Source organism: Callionymus lyra, chromosome 3, assembly GCF_982586985.1.
Source record: "Callionymus lyra chromosome 3, fCalLyr1.hap1.1, whole genome shotgun sequence".
NCBI classification, from domain to species: domain Eukaryota; kingdom Metazoa; phylum Chordata; class Actinopteri; order Syngnathiformes; family Callionymidae; genus Callionymus; species Callionymus lyra.
The window spans coordinates 23,779,581-23,792,929 of NC_141820.1; the positions used below are offsets into that span (position 1 = coordinate 23,779,581).

At 38.5% G+C, this 13,349-nt stretch overlaps 1 protein-coding gene across 3 annotated transcripts in view; it reads left to right on the top strand.

Moving 5' to 3' along the window:
- Nucleotides 1–536: 536 nt before the first annotated feature.
- shisa7b (shisa family member 7) overlaps nucleotides 537–13,349 on the top strand; it is a 29,055-nt gene continuing 16,242 nt past the window's right edge. Inside the window, exon 1 of one of the 3 annotated variants that reach the window (XM_087787176.1) lies at nucleotides 537–850. The gene's annotated coding sequence lies outside the window, so the exon portion shown is untranslated. The remainder of the gene's footprint in view (nucleotides 851–13,349) is intronic. The other 2 variants (XM_087787177.1, XM_087787178.1) reach the window with 2 other exon arrangements.

The window sequence follows — 13,349 nt, forward strand, 5'->3', positions numbered from 1 at the left end:
ATTAATTAAATTAAACATTAATTTTTTCATGATAAATATGTTCAGCTTCCAAACATACTTTATGAATCCTTGGGGAAGGTTCCTCTGTTACATTAAAAAATTACAAGATAGCTTGTTCTATAACCAGGTAATACATATATATATATATATAATTACAATTTGATTTCTCAATTATATATGTATTTATGTTCACATTAAAATAACGATGTTCTTTCTCCACTTGAACAGAGAAAAAACATGTTGAATGTCTCTTATCATATGTCATACACCATAGAAACGTGTTCATTTATGTTCCAGTTATTGCACATTAATATTCATCCCTGCCTGTAAATCGCATGCATATATTTCCTGTGATCAGGTTCGCATGTTACGGGAACATGTTCGCCGCGGTAGACGCTCCCAGCGCCAATCACAGGTGAACACGTGACCTACGCCTGCCCCTGTGATTGGCGGATCTACTGCGGCGCTCGAAAGAAGGCGGACATGGGCCACAAGTACACAATCCAATCAGTGGCCAGAACTCCCGCGGACCTTCGTGAAAGCAGTGTCTTGTCAGCGACGCGGAGGAGAGGCGACTGACTCCAGGTGGACGCGGAGCATCACCAAGAAGGTTTGGATCCTTCGTCTGTGGATCAGAACCGCGTCCCTTCAGTCTGTGTTGTTTTTGTTGTTTTTATTTTTTATTATTATTATTACCCGGGAAATGTGGCCACGGAGCCGGGCTTCACTGCGGACACACGCCCCTCGCTTACACATCCAGGAGGAGTCGCGGTGGAAAATGTAGGTGACATGTTTTTTTTTTGTTTTTTTTTCTTCCCCTGAACCGAAGCGGAGGAGACAACAGGTCCAGGTGAGACCATCGTCGCCTCTTGTTGCTCGTGTGACACATCCTGTCAGCCAGACCCGTTACATGTGTCACACTACAGTGTCGTCATCGTGTCTTATTATTTTGATCATGGTGGAAGATGGTGCCGCAGCATCAGGACCAGCATCTTCTCTGCTGCGAACATGGATCACACACACACACACACACTAAAAAAAAAAAAACAGGTGCTTCCTTGTTCCAGTTGTTGCTGCAGTGAGGACCCGGAGTGGGTTTTAATCACATCGAAACAATAGAGAAACCCGCCTCAGTAAAAAAAAAAGCCCAACAGAACCCTCCCATTTTGTCTGCCTGTGATGCAGCCACGTATGGCACAACATGTCGTTTATTTGGACCGAATATTCACGGTTGCTAAACGATCAATCCTCAGACTCCATTGTCGTCTGCAGGGACGGACGTGCCCATGGAAGGTGTAACGTGAGAGCCATTCTTATTTTTCCATTAAATACAAAAAGTTTAAAGAAAGTAAATGATTTCATACTCTACTATCTAGTTATATCTATTGCCACACCTGTCACCGCTTTATTAAAAAAAAGAAAAAAGCTCTAAATCAAACTCTCCTTTAGCTCTTTAATTCACTGATCGATGATATTAGCAACATCCCCAATGTGCACCGTGAATTATTAATAAATACACCGGGAGCTCTAAATATGAATCCAATGAAATCCAGAGGTCGTTCTTATCGTGTAAAGATTAGAAGCTGTTTTCTTATAAGAAATGCAAGAATGGGAAGTCATTTAATGTGTTTCTGCTGTAGTTATCAACGATCAAGTCAATGTCACATAAAAAAATACCCTCAATAAAAGCCTCAAGCCAGAGATCAAATAGTTACTACTTGCTTTTTTCATTAAAAGAAAAATGCCATCAGGACAGGCCCTGGTCACCTGTAGACCACCTCTGAAGTTGATCAAACGTCTGTCCCAAAATAAACAGAGTGTCCTCAGATTCACAGAGACAACAAATGGGATATTAAAAAATCTTGGAATAGACCATGGAAATTAAAAACCACATACAGAAGTGGTTGAGGCTGGTTTAGGTCTATTTGTCAGGTGTGTTAGTAATGGATGCACCCCCCAAAAAGGGGATCAGAATGGTTTAATTTAAGTTTCTGTTGAATTTACAGTTTGAATTTTGAGTAATTTGACTTTCACCATCAATTTCAATTTCCCTCCCAGGATTTGTAAGGACACCAATAACTGTTTTGTATATCGTTTACTTTAATTGAATACATTCTCCAAGATAAGTGCGATAACATGTCAACAATTCTATGTTTTTGTCACAATATAATCAAGTTCTTTGGCAGCATAAATTGAACTAAATTATGAGGTGAAGATCAACGTCAAATATGAAGCATAATTTACAAAGAGGCATATTTAGTTTTAAATAAAATAAAATGCAAGAAAATATATAATGATCTGATTACAACAACGATATGGAATGATTATTGAGTCCATAAAAATAACCGAATAACAATATATTTAAGGCAAATAAAAACAGACTGTGATCTTCTCCATCATGTGATGGCTGTCCGTTCAGGTTAATACTAAAAAAACATGATCAATAAGCAATAAAATATCCTAATGTGCCACCGATGATAATAATAATAGATTTTTAGTGGGGCTCTTATATGGCCTTTAATGGATTGCATGAAGCCCTCTGCCTCTTTTACCGTGAACCTACATGAGGTCAAAGGTACAAAAGGGATCAATTAGAAATGTTTTGACAGCGAACAAACTATTATATTTGGGATTCATTTTGTTTTATTCATTTACCAGTTCAAATCTTTAAATGTTTAAATTTTAATCTAAGCCATTTTCCTCCAATGATTTGTCCTTTTTTTTTTACCAGTTTTTCTTGTCCATTAAAATAATTTGAAGTAAAATTGAATGATATCTTTTGAAGTGTGAATGAATATGTAAAATACTAAAAGTACTATACTAAAACAATACTACAAACAACAAATGAAATTTATTTTTAAAATTATATTGCATAATGGTATGGTATCATATATATGGTCTTTGCTTTATTTCTGTCTTCGTTACAGTTTTTCATGTTTCCAGATCTCCAACAAAGTATACCTATTACCCTATCATGCTGTGACAGTCCACTCCACAGGATGAGGGAGGCTCAAAACCTTTAAAAACCTTTGAAATAGTTTATCGTGTCTGATGCTCAGAATTTGTTTTGTCTTCTGTCCACAGATAATCGCACGATGTTTCGTGTGAACTGGTCATGTGACATATTTTCCTATATTTATCAATCTTAACGTCTAAGAAAATGTATCATATTTAGACCAATAACTTTCCAGAGATATTTAAAACGATTTTGGAAAATCAGTCGTTTCCATCGAGCTACTCAGATTTAGCCAATTTCCAATTGTGATGGAAACCCAGTGGATTTCAGAAGGAGGGGGCCAAGCACGGAGCCTTGGGGGACTCCTAGCGATAGACAAGTGGTGGAGCAGGTGCAGTTGCAACACGTTACAGCGGAGGATGTAACATGTTGACGGCGGAGACTAGCAAGAGAGAAGAAGACTCATGCGTTGGGTTGTATGGACACTTGCTCTGAGGTCCAGGAGGAAATAACAAAGTCTGAAGGAAGGGACGAGGATGCTTCCTGATTTTAAAAAGTAGCATTTATTGAATGGGAATAATAGAAATAGGATGTTATTTTCAGTGAACTTAACGATCTCTCAGAGTAGGGAAGTAGATTGACATCTGGTGTGAGGCAGTGAATCCCTGGACAGTTTGCCGTGTAATTGCTATCCTTCATTAACAAGAACAATTAACGCACCCTGAGAAGGACATTAACTCCATGCACGAAATCTAGCAACTGCACTAACCACTCACTGTTACCGTGGCAACGTTATACCATAATTCCATGATCTGACCAGTGTGTTTGTGTCAGGCCTGTAGGTGTGTGTGTGTGGGTGTGTGTTTGTGGATGATTGTTACACAGGATGTTGTTAAACTAAGGGCCTGGATCAGAACACCTACACCTGAAGTATATTTATGAATTGTCCTCCATTCAAACACTCATTAAATGACTCGCCTGCTGTCATTTGCCTCACGTTTGTTTCTGCTTTATCTTCCATCAGGTGCTGTTTAGATTTGAGTCTGATTGTTTTGCTTTGGAGAGAAAGGGGATTAGTGATCCAAACGTAAACCCACACCACACACATCAAGAGTCCTGACGGTATTATAACAAACAGTCGTCTGAAGTTGTTATCATTCCATCAATTATAGTTAAATTCTGACGCTGCAGCTAAGCGTCCTGAAAATCAGAGCTTTCCATTAATGTTTGGCGTGCAGATAAATGATAAACGCACGCAGCTGCGGTGCTGAGTTCACTGGGAAGGGGCTAGATAAAGGAGAGGGAGTGTTTGGAACACAGTGTAAGGTCATTTCACTTCGATTAGAATGCCAGGTAAACAGTGTTGTTTCTTGTTCATAAGCCTGAGTCTCAAACAAAGCTTCAGTTTCAGTTTAGAGACGGTTTCGAAGTCCTACCACACCAGCTATTGCACTTTAAATGAGCAGAAATGGCTAAAATATAAAAGTCCAGGATTGAAAGTTTCTTAATATAAGTATATTAAACAGAATTTTACATTTATCATTTCATTTTGCACATAATTGAAGAGTTTTCATGTTTTTCCTTTAAAATCGTTGCATGGTGAAAAACTCAAGAATAATGCTGAATGTAAAACACTTACTTATCTTAGTGAAAGAGACAAAAGTTAGTCATTATAATCCAGTAGACGGGCTGTTATTTCATTTAAGATGTTTAATACCCGTACCGATGCTAATAACTACCAGAAAATAGTCTAGAAAGAAATGTTCTTGTTGTTCATCCTTGATATGTCTATTCATGTTTATCTTATAAGATCCTTACACTGTTTTGTTGTTTATTTGTTTGTTAAGTTGAGCTTCATAAGGTCATTTGTTTTTTGTGCTTTAGTGTTGTACACTATTGAATGCATCTTAGCTATTCCTACACCATTGAACACACAATATTCGGTGGTTAAGAGGTACAGTAAACATTAAATAGTGTCTTGCCTTGTTTTGGTAAATTTACATATAGTGTAGTTTTTTTGTATTCGTCATGACTTTTAAAGTATATAGTCAACTATCTGAAGTAGAAATTACTGAGGATTTATATAATTGTATTTATTCATTTTTTATTTTAAGATAAAAAACAAACAAACATATATATTATATTACGTTTTATTGATTCTAAGGGCTAAAAGAAGGCTTGGATGACTTGCAACTTTTAAAATGATGTAACATGCTTAATATTTGGGGACAAAAAGGCCAAAAGACTAAATGATTGGTCCAGACACAGAGCCGTTGATGGCAGTCATTTTGAGCCCACGATAAGCTCAGCAAGACCCCTGTAGCACCTGTGAGAGGGTTAGCAACTCAACAGACATGTCAAGGGTCCTTAATAGATATAGATTAGAGCCATTATTAGACGACTTTAATTTACGATGCGTCTCGTTCACAACAATATTTCTGCATAGTTTTGCGTTGATGAAATCAACACCAGTACATACAGAGAAGATTCTCATGAACAAGTGTCTGTTTCCTTGTGTAACGCTACAGCCAATGACAGGCGGAATGATAAAATCTTGATCACATGATATACCGTTGGGTAACAGAATTTGGCAGTGAAAGATGAGGCATATTTTAAAAGGGTTCATTAAGTTAAGTTAAATGTAAGTCATGAGGTGCATCAGCAGTGATGGTGCAGTTAAGGGTTATGCATGAAGTGAGTTCTAATGGTTGGGGTTGGCGACATAACGTTTGACATTGAATAATGTTCTATACTGTATAAGGTATCGATCAAATATGTTCACTACTGGTACTGATACCGATCCCCTCCTTTGATACCGGTTCCTCAACAATTCCAATTTTTTTTTAAATTCGAACAAAAGGAACATTACATTAAACATAGTAAAAAACCTTGAGTTTAAGTTTATGTCAATTTAAGCTTACAAAAAATAAATACATAATTTCCACTGCAAAACAACACAACAAATCAATCTGATGTACTACCTTTGCCACTTAGTTTTTCACCAACACATTCAGCTCCGTTTTGATCACGCATTGGTACCGAAACCTAGTCGATACTCGGTATTACCGAAGCATTTCAGTCGGTGCCACAAAAAAAACAAAGTTCTATACCCAGTCCTAGTTGTATAGCAGGCAAACGTCAGTTTTTAATAGTGAAATGTACATGATTCTGTTGTTTTAACTTTTATTCTGTAACTCGTTTACTTGCTTTTTTTTCTGTTTCCTGGTTCATAAAGGTGGTCGTGTCTCAATTCGCGCAGTATGTGGTTTTTCCAAATGTACGTTTTCTACCAACACCATTTGGTCACTCTCAACATTTGTGTAACAAAATCATGTTTTTATCTAATTAAAATACAGGTTTGATATTAGTATACTCAAAAAAATATATATATATTTGGATTAGTAATAGATTAGCCATTGCACTTAAAGTCACACAAGAACAAAGCCACGAGGTTCTCGGTTAAAAGATTTGCTAAGTGTGAGGAAGTAAAAAAAACGTTAGCAATACTGTTCAAATAGATTTAAGATATTAAACAAGGGCGTGAAGCCTCAATGGGTCCCCAGCCTAATCATCTGTATCTGTACGTATCAACCCCTGGGTTTTAGTAGTTCTCTCTTGTAGCTTTTTCACAAACGCCTGTTCTCATCGACGGGCGATGAAAATCGATGTTCCCGCTGGAGAGTAGAGTAGCGCATCCAGAGCGATCGCACTTTGAAGCCCGCAAACGCCCACTTCAGTTCAAAGTCAACAAGTGGACGCCCACTCTCTGGGGGCCGCTCGAGGGCATTCTGGGAATGGCTGGGAATCTCTGACTGAAGTACGAACAAAAAGAGGGTCACCGGTGACAACAGCACATCAATGCCGCCTTACGTAAGCGAGTCGGAGAGGAAAGGGGGTGTTTTCCAGCCACGTTTACCAACCGGCCACTTTGCACAGACTTCTGACGATGATGGTCTGTTTCCCAGTTGTGATGGAGGGTGTTTTGTCATCCGCAGCGTTACTCTTCATCAGTCTGTTTCATGAGTCAGCGGTGATTAATCGGCAGGGTGTTGGTTCCGACTGCAACTTAAACCCGAAAATGAGGGGGAAAAAAACAACTGGAGGCTGAGATGGCGGGCTGTGTGTCCTACTTCAACGCACTTCTGTTGTCACTCACAAATCTTCATCTCCCCGTTGCTTAGTCACAGGCATACCAATTTTTACAAGGGTCGACAGATAAAGAAGATAAATTATGGGTTTCAACCCATTGAATTAGGGATTCTCCAGTTTGATAAAAATGTATTATGGATTAAATCAAACATTCTCGCTATAGATGACCTTTAACTTGTACTAACTTTGGAAGATGATTCATTCTGAGTTGCCCTAAGCAACCAGTATGTCCCACATCGTCTCACTTCTCTTCCAGAGATGACACTTGGCAGCGGTTTGTTGTCACAGTCATTGTTTGTCAACTTGTTTACCCGTGCCCTCCACCAAGCCTCGCTTGCTGCAAGGGCTTACGCTTAAAACAAATTATTGACTGAACGCTGAGTCATCATTTTTTCAAGTCTCACAAATAACGTCGCAGGTGTCGTCCAGGTCAGGAATCGTCACCAGGATGTAATGACCGCGCAGATCCCACCTTCTCCAGCAGATGGAGCAGCATATCTCGGTGCAGAGCGACAGCGGCGGCTAAAGCGTATGTGGTGATCTCGCCTTTTTTTTTCGAGGCGTCGCTGGTGAAGTCTTAACACTTGTCGGCACGCGGGCCGGGAATAATTCTCACCTCCGTCAGATTAGAGTCATCATCCTAGATGTTTTGAGTGACGAAGCAAAAGAGTCTTGTCTGAATCGTCTCACAGTTGTGGTGAAAACAGATTGTGTTGTAAACCGAGAGAAACAATGAGATCAAAAATTTACACAACATGATATTTATGTTTTATTTTACATTCAGAACAGTAACAGCAGACAAAGACTGGAACATTGATAGTTTTCCGGAAGCATGCTCTGTCCGCCTGTCCTTCAGCGATGTTACAGAGGTTTCTATTTGTCCATCTGGAACCATAAATTCTTTGGAGGATTGTTACCTCTGATATTAATTCTCAATTGAAATGTAAATATTTTTCCGGCTTGATTCATTAAAGAATAAATATACCTATTCTCCTGAAGGGAAGGGATAAATAAAGTCCATCTAATCTCATATAACTCTCTAGTGGGAACTACTTTTCTAGAGGTCAGAGAGCAGCTTTTTGGAATGAGCTGCTTGGCAGAGGGCTTTGCTCACCACTGAAGAATGAATGACTGTCATTCTTCATGTTGCAATTTTCCAGTCTAATTTTATTTCGCTTGAGAGGAGAAGAGAATATCTAAAGATGTGTTTGTTGTCTGGCTGCAGAACCAAATAAATATTCTCAGTTCTGAGTCATTTGAAAATACATGGAAATGACCAACACACCATATTCCTCCAAACCCAAACGAAAATTGACCTAACTTGCCTCTTAAAGAGGCGCGACTTATTGAGGTGTTTCAAACTGACTGTTCACACTTGAGGGTGTATCATCATTTGAATTGACAGTAGAAAAAATTGATCTTTCTTTCTGAAAGATTGTTATCACTTCCTCATATTATGTTTGAGCACAAGTGCCATCCTTGCCAAAGGGCCCTTAGATGTTGCTACATAACTCCATTACAACAGCGATCATCTGGTAATGAGCACAATCGGGATCTATCTCCAGCCAGCTTGCTGTGAAACATTGGTGTCTGTCTGAGGAGACAGTTTGTTCCCTCAACTCTGGCTGAACTTCCAACATGGATGTGTTGTACCAGAGCTAATGGACCTTCCTCCTCCTCTGTCGAGTTAGAACTGGGCCACGTTAATGGATGTGTACATTTACCAGTTTTATCAGAGAACATCAGTGTGTTGAGCTCAAGGGCAGAGCTGACCCTTCTGGATGAAGGTCACCACAGCCACACAGAGACCACTATTGGAATAAAAAAAATGATGACAAATTGAAGAGTGACAGTTATTTGGTCACACATAAGTTGTTGCGATTGTGGCCAGTGTTACATTATTTGCTTTCACAGTAGGTTTGTCAACAATCTTTCCTACATTTGTAGCCAAAGCTTCTAACCGGTGTGTAACCGGTTACACAAAGAATATTTATAATCTTCAATATGCCATCTATATTTCTAGAGGTTTCTGTTGTACTCCAACTGGTGACTTAATCCCTTCCAGCCCTTTCAAGCAGTTGACAAAATATATTTTCTTGTAGACCTCCTTTAAGTATGTAATAAATTATAGCAAACATGACAATTTTTTTTTGTACTTTAGAGTTGACTTAAAATCCTTTCATTTTCAGATACACGGCCCTCGGAAAACTGTCAAAAACATTGTTGAACTATGAAGCCGGACCGGGAGTCACTCTAGTCAGTGTTGTGGAACTAGTATGCTGCTCCAAGAAAAATGATTGCCAGAGCTCAACTATAACCAAGGTCGAAACATTATTAAATCTGTTTTAAAATGTCATTATCGTTGTATTGGAAAATACTTATAAACACTTGGGTGCGAGAAGAGCAACACCTGGTTAAAAATCAAGTTGGCAGAGGGCGCACATCGGCAGTATCTTGTTTATGAGCGTATTGTGTGGTTTGTCAATGTGAAGAAGGAACTAAGATAAAGGAATCTTCCCGTTGTCTTCATGGTTAACTTTGGAAACAGGAAACAGGAGTAGTGACTACGTGACTAAGGGAGTATCACAGGTACAAAATCATGTTCAGTATTGCCATCATTCCACTCCATTGAGAAATGCCGGTAAACATGGTCTGAGCATGTTGTCTAAATAAATCACAAGCACCTCTCTAGGATTTCAAGGTTTCTATTGTTCCGATGTGTCCAGTTTGTTTGAAGCCCTTAACTCTCCTTTTCATATTCCCGGTGCAGCCGTTTCTATACATTAAACATTATACAGTGTTTTTACAGTAAAGCTCCAACTCTAACTTGATTAAAATGCCAGGAAAGTCTTGAAAGTATCTCCATCATCCTTTTACGTTCTGGTTGTGTGTGCGCATCTTCTACTGTTTAATCTGAGCTGACAGGAACTTCTGTGTATCTACAGCTCATCTGTCGCTCAAAGGGAAGCCCAGTCATGCAGTGACACAGATCCACTAGCACAGAAAACACACACACACACACACACACACACTTATTCTCTACTTTTCTACATCTTTAAATTGTGGTTTACGTTTTATCAAGTTTGGGTAACTATGCTATTGATAGGGAATCAATAGATGGTCAGACATTGTCGTGGGATTGAGAAATAGGCTTTTTTTTTTTTTAAGTCATGAGACAGGTGGTTAAACCATGACTAACAAGTCGCACATTTGGTGCATGAGTGATACGACACAAAGATGATGGATGGAAGCAGCGAAAGAAAGAAATATTGTTTCAAAAGAAGAGTTTTGATTACTATTTCTACAAATCTTCCACTTATCTCAGACCTGAAGACAGTGTTCTGTCACTTTTTGAAACTGGGGTCCCAGAATGAATTTATTTGAGAATAAATATCGTCTGTAAGACCATACCTCAACCTTTAAAACCTGATGATGTCATAGCCACGTCTCTGTTTCCTAGTCGACATTCTCTTTTGTAGAGATGTGACAGCTTTGTGCCACACATTTCCTCTCTTGTTGTATTTTTAAAGTCAGTATAGTCGTCCTTCGATCACATTCAGGGATTTCAACACTACATTTGTAAAGGAAGCTTCTGAACCGGTAGGCCAGAACTAACTGGATCCAAGTGGATGTTGTGACTGGAGGTAAAGATACTGAGAGTTAAAACAATTTAATTACACACAAAAAAACTGAGGAAGAAAAAAAGAGCGAGAAAATGTCCTGCCTTGAGTATGGATAAAAAATATCAAGATAAATGTAGATTAACGTAGCTGTGAATGCATCAAGCGCACCACAGTAAATGAGGAAATGACCTGTACATAAATTAAGACAATCTGACACCACGGACTGGAACCAAGAAGCTTAAGCGCTGTAGCAGCCACAGGAGTGTGAATTGCAGATTGGTTCCAGTTGGACCTGTCAGGCATGAAAAATAAGGGAGGGGCATAGAAAGGAAATATTACAAAATAAAAGCAAACACAAAAAAGATTGTGTCATCCAAAACATATAATGTAAAGCATGACTAAATTACCATTCATAATTTATTAAGCATGGTTGCCATGATACCGTGTGCAGTGCATAGCAGGTAAACTGTCTAAAATTGTAATCACTATGGTCTTAAAAGAAGTGTTAAAAAGTCTTGACTTTTGAAACCCACAGATAAATTGACAACATCATGAAAAATCTGTCCCCCTTACACACATATTTTCCCATAAATGAGTTCAGGATATTCAGGCATAAAAGCTAGGTTTCAGTGTTGTTGTGGGAGGAATTGGCCAAAAGACAAGAGGACCACAGTATCAGCTTTATGGAAAAAGTCCCAATTTTGGAGAAAAAACATTCAACGGTTTATTCATCATGTTTTGATACAATCTCGACACCATCAAAATGTACATATTTTTCACACAGTTACGGTTTCTGAGTTGGGACTTTATAAGACAGATTTTTGGCCTCAACATGTTCTTCTTGGTCACAGACTTCCTAAAATAACATGTTTTTTTGGCGTAAACAAGTCCTCGTGATTTATCACAGGTCACTGTGACCCACCTCAGTGTCCAATACTCATGTTACCAGACCTGATGCTTTTATCCTAACAAGTGAATTGCTTTCCCGGACTTTATCTGCTACAAAAAAACCCAGAGTACATTGTACATTGAAATAAAATTGATACTTCCCAGTGACATCATCTGAGCATCCACTTATAGAGTTTTCTTTTAAGGATCGAGTCAATCATTTCTAAAAGTCATTCTTGCACTGTATGAGTCATGCATCAAAGCAGCAGGTCTTTCTCTTACATATCAAAAATGTGTCCTTTTATAAAGCTTAAAAAAAGATTTTGATTCAAAAGCAGCTACTTTGAGTCCCGCTAACATATGTATGAGTTAGTCCTTGGATTTCGCTCACATATGTTGACAACGAAAAATCGTGCATCTACTGTGGAGCTATTGTCCGGCTAATAACAGTAGAGATGATGGTACCTATCATGGGTTGAGTTGACCTGTAAAGTGCTTTAAACTGCCGTCTTACACCAACCTCCGGATGTGGCTTGTTATTCTGCGTGGGTTTCCTCTAAGTACTCATATTCCCTCCTGGCAGTCACTTCACATCCAGACCTTGTGTTGACAAGGGTGATTAAATGAAGAGCATTTTTTGATCAGCTGTCTCTTCGTCTGCCTCAGGACAGTTTTTTTTTTTAAAACCCACCTCTGTCACATTAGTTGGTGTTGAACGGTGAAGACCATTCAGACGAGGGTCATTCGTGTTTGAATCACTCGGAGAACATTAGTCACGGCTCAGGTTTTATAACTTGCGGCTGAAAATATCCGAATGTTGGAGACTTGTTTAAGTTTTTTCCACTAGTGACGACGAGGCCATTGAATCATCTGGATATTTGTAGGTTCGTGACGTCAACGGAATGACTGACGAGTGTTTCTTTCATCTGCTCTTGATAATTCCTTTGTTGGATTACTATTGAATTGGATTAAATTTAAATTTGATTTTTCCTGCTATTTACAGTACATGACATTTATAACCAGAGAAACTACATCCTTCTAAACAGGACAATGAACGTCTGATTACATTTTAAAGGTGTATCTTTTAACTACTAGTGTACTCAAATAATTCTGTTTTTAAAAAACAACAACTAAGTGAACTTATATATCAAACGATACTGTATATTATACTTATGGTCCATTCTTTTCCTTCTTATTATTAATTTTTTGGCTTTCAACTGACAAAGACCGTGAGTAGCTGAACATGTCCAAGCTGTTCTTGCTCATGTGTCTTTTTGCAACTGCTGTCACGTTGAGCCCATTGCTGTCAATGATATTTCATTCTTATAAAAGGCATCATTTTATGTTGCTTAAACCAGCTCTGGGTAGTTTTCGGTACCTTCAGGCTAAACACTACCACTTTAGTCCACTGGTGTCGCTAGACTTCAAATTGCATAGAATTGCTTTAAGGAAAGAGAGGAAAAGGTGTAAAAGGTGTAAAGAGAAAGCTTCAATTATTACAGTAAAGTCGAGATCAAGAGCTCGACAAATGTTACACACTCCGTTTGTAACTTAATTTGAGCCCTGTTTTTTCACTTCTGCGTTGTTGGTCTCACTACTTTGGAATTGGAGAAGTATTTTAGGCAACTTTGTAACAGGGTTGATGCCTTTATTAAAGTTTTTGGGGAATGTTTTAGTTCTGCACCTTATTTTACTTTTTTGTTTTGTTTTGTATCCAAGCATGTTTTTATTGC